The following is a 3984-nucleotide window of genomic DNA, read 5'->3' on the forward strand; positions in this document are numbered from 1 at the left end:
TACAATTTTTATCAATTTTTTTCCATTTTTCCTTTTTTTTATTTTTTTTTAAATTTTTTTTAATTTCAGATTTTGTTTCTTCCTTCCTTTGCTTACAATTTTTATTAATTTTTTTCCTTTTTTTAATTTTTTTTTTTTTTTTTGTTTTGTTTTTAGATGCTGTTTATTCCTCCGTCGGCTTAGAATTTTTATTCATTTTTTTCCGTTTTTTTTGTTTTTTTATTAATTATTTTTTTTTTTTTTTTTATTATTTTTAGATTTCGTCTCTTCCTCCGTCGGCTTACAATTTTTATTAATTTTTTTCCTTTTTTTTTTAATTTTTTTTATTTTTAGATTTTGTTTATTCCTCCGTCGGCTTACAATTTTTATCAATTTTTTTCCATTTTTCCTTTTTTTTTATTTTTTTTTAAATTTTTTTTAATTTCAGATTTTGTTTCTTCCTTCCTTTGCTTACAATTTTTATTAATTTTTTTCCTTTTTTTTATTTTTTGTTTTGTTTTGTTTTTAGATGATGTTTATTCCTCCGTCGGCTTACAATTTTTATTATTTTTTTCCATTTTATATTTTTTAAATTTTTTTTATTTCTTTTTATTTTTAGATTCCGTTTATTCCTCCGTTTGCTTACAATTTTTATTTTTTTTTCCTTTTTTTTAATTTTTTTAAATTTTTTTTTAATTTTAGATTTTGTTCCTTCCTTTGCTTACAATTTTTATTATTTTTTTTCCTTTTTTTTATTTTTTTTTAAATTTTTTTTAATTTCAGATTTTGTTTCTTCCTTCCTTTGCTTACAATTTTTATTAATTTTTTTCCTTTTTTTTTTTTTTTTTTTTTGTTTTGTTTTGTTTTGTTTTTAGATGCTGTTTATTCCTCCGTCGGCTTACAATTTTTATTCATTTTTTTCCATTTTTATTTTTTTATTTTTTAAAATTTTTTTTGTTTTGTTTTTAGATTTTGTTTATTCCTCCGTCGGCTTACAATTACTAATTTTTTCCATTTTTATTTTTTTTATTTTTTTTTTAATTTCTTTTTATTTTTAGATTTTGTTTATTCCTCCGTTCGCTTACAATTTTTATTCATTTTTTTCCATTTTTATTTTATTTATTTTTTTTAAATATTTTTTTGTTTGTTTGTTTTTAGATTTTGTTTATTCCTCCGTCGGCTTACAATTTTTATTCATTTTTTTCCGTTTTTTTTTTTTTTTAATTTTTTTTATTTTTAGATTTTCTTTTTTCCTCCCTTGGCTTACAATTTTTATTCCTTTTTTTCCTTTTTTCTTCCCCCCCCAGCCCCCCCCCCCCCCCCCCCCCCCGGCGACTCGCCCCCCGCGGCGAGTCTATTTTCCGCGGCGGGGCTAGACCTGGTGTTCCTTCCCGTTCACCGCGCCCCCCCCGCCCCCCCCCCCCCCCCCCCCCCCGCCCCCCGCCCCGGCGACTCGCCCCCCCCGCCCCCCTATCGGTGGCGACTCTTTTTTTTTTTCCTTTTTTTTTTTCTTCCTTTCATTCTTTTTGTACATTTTTGTCTTGTCCTTTTTAATTCTTTTCTTCTATCGCTTTTTTTTTTTCTCGGGGGGGGGGGTGGGGGGTGGGGGGGTGGGTGGGCGGGGGGGTGCCGGTCGTTCCCCCCCGGGGCGGGGGGCGTCTTCTTTCTTTCTTTTTTTTTTTTTTTAAATTTCATTCATTTATTTATTTATTTGCATACGCGTTGTTCCTCCCCGCCCCCCCCCCCCCCCGTCTTCTTTTTTCGTTTTTTTTTTTTTGTTTTTATAATTTTTTAAAATGTTATTTCACTTATTTATTTAGTTTAATTTTCCCGTTTATGTGTTTATTCGTTCATTCGGGCGGGGGGGGGGGGGGGGGGGCGCGCGTGTGTGTGTCCTGTTCCAGCGCCCCCAACCTCCCCTCCCCCCGTTCTGTCTGTCTGGTTTTATTTAGTTAGTTAGTTACTTTTCATTTGCGGGGGGGGGCGGGGGTGGGCGGGTGTGCGTTGTTCCTCTCCCCTCTCCCCTCCCCCCCCGTTCTGTTCGGTTTTCTTTATTTATTTAATTAAACGGGGGGCGGGGGGGGGGGGGGGGTGGGGGGGGGTGGGGGGCTGGGAGCGTGCGCACGCGCGTCTGTGTATCGTTCCTCCCTCGCCCCCCCCCCACCCCCCCCCCCCCCCCGTTTCTTTCATTCATTCGTTCCTTCCTTCATTCGTTTATTACGTAGGGGGTGGGTGCGCGCGCGCGCGTGTTGTCGTCGTCGTCGTCGTCGTCGTGTTGGTGTCCGTCCCCCCCCTTTTTCTCATTATTTATTCATTTAGTAGGTTTTGGGGGGGGGGGGGGGCGCGGGGGGGGTGGGGGGGGTGTGTGTGCGCGCGCGTGTATTATTCCACCAACCCCCCCACCCCACCCCCACCCCCCCCCCCCCGGATTTTATATTCATTTATTCATTCGCTTATTTATTTAAAGGGGGGGGCGCGCATGGGCGCGGCCGCGTATCGTTTCTTCCCCACCCCCCATACGCTCCCCCCACCCCACCCTTACCTGTTTTGTCTCAGAATTTATTTATTTATTCATTTATGTAGTGGGGTGGGGGGTGGTGTGCGCGTGCGTATTGCTCTCCACCCCGGGCCGCCCCCCCCCCCCCCCCACGTGTCTTTTTTTAAATTATTTTCTAAATTTTTAAAATTAATCAATCTATCTATTTATTTATTTATTTATTTATTTATTTATTTATTTATTTCGGGGGGGGGGGGGTGTGCGCGCGCATGCCCGTGTATTTTCCCCCCCCCCCCCGCCTTTGTATTATTTATTTATTTATTAGTTTTCGGGGGGTGGGCTGGGGGTGGGGTCGAGGGTGGCGTGCGCGTATTCCTCCACCCCGCCCCCGTCTTTTTCTTTAGTGTTATGTTTTACTTTTTTTGAAATGTATTTGTTTGTTTATTTCATCGGGGGTGGGGGGCCTGCGCGCGCATGCGCTGTTCCTCCCCGTGCCCCCCGTCTGTGCCCCCCCTCCCCCCCTCCCTCCCCCACACACCCCCACACCACACACGCCCCCCCGTCTCTGTTTTTCTCATTATTTCTTTCTTTTATTTTGTACTTCTGGGGGGTAGGGTCGGGGGGAGGTGGGGGGGGGGTGCGCGCGCGCCTGTCGTTCCTCTCCGTCTCGCCGCGGCCTCGGCGCGTCGCCATCCTCCCCTCCCCGAGGAAGGCCCTCCGCCCCGAGCCCCCCGCCGCCCCGAGAGTCCCGCGGACAGACAGGCGGGCGCACGCCCCGCCCGCGCCCAGCCGCTGGCTCGCTCGCGTTCCTGCCTTCCTTCCTTTAATTCTTACGGGCACCGTCCGTTAGAACTCATTTGTTCCCGGGTCCGTTTCTTCCGTCCTTTCTTCGGTCGAGCGCCGCCTCTTCGTTGCCTTTCTGGCCCCGTCTGGTTCCTCGGGCGTCCCCCGGCCCCAGCCCGAGGGAGGGCGGCGGGCGACTTGAGGCGGCCCGGCGCCCCGGCTGCCTCTCCCCGGGGGGGGGCTTCTTCTCCATCCGCCGGCCTGTGGGGCAGGATGTGGGGCAGAGGGAGGGGGTCCTCATCCCGTTAGGGGGGACTTGGGGCAGAGAAGGGGGCTGTGGGGCAGCATGTGGGGCAGAGGGAGGGGGGTGTGGTGCTGTTGGGGGGCAGGATGCGGGGCAGAGGGAGGGGGTTCTGGTGCTGTTGGGGGGCATGTGGGGCAGAGAAGGGGCCTGTGGGGCAGGATGTGGGGCAGAGGGAGGGGGTTCTCATCCCGTTATGGGGGACTTGGGGCAGAGAAGGGGGCTGTGGGGCAGCATGTGGGGCAGAGGGAGGGGGGTGTGGTGCTGTTGGGGGGGATGTGGGGCAGAGAAGGGGCCCGTGGGGCAGGATGTGGGGCAGAGGGAGGGGGTTCTCATCCCGTTACGGGGGGTGTGGGGCAGAGAAGGGGCCTGTGGGGCAGGATGTGGGGCAGAGGGAGGGGGTTCTGATCCCGTTACGGGGGAT

The sequence above is a fragment of the Numenius arquata genome, unplaced genomic scaffold (assembly GCF_964106895.1).
Source record: "Numenius arquata unplaced genomic scaffold, bNumArq3.hap1.1 HAP1_SCAFFOLD_598, whole genome shotgun sequence".
NCBI lineage: Eukaryota > Metazoa > Chordata > Aves > Charadriiformes > Scolopacidae > Numenius > Numenius arquata.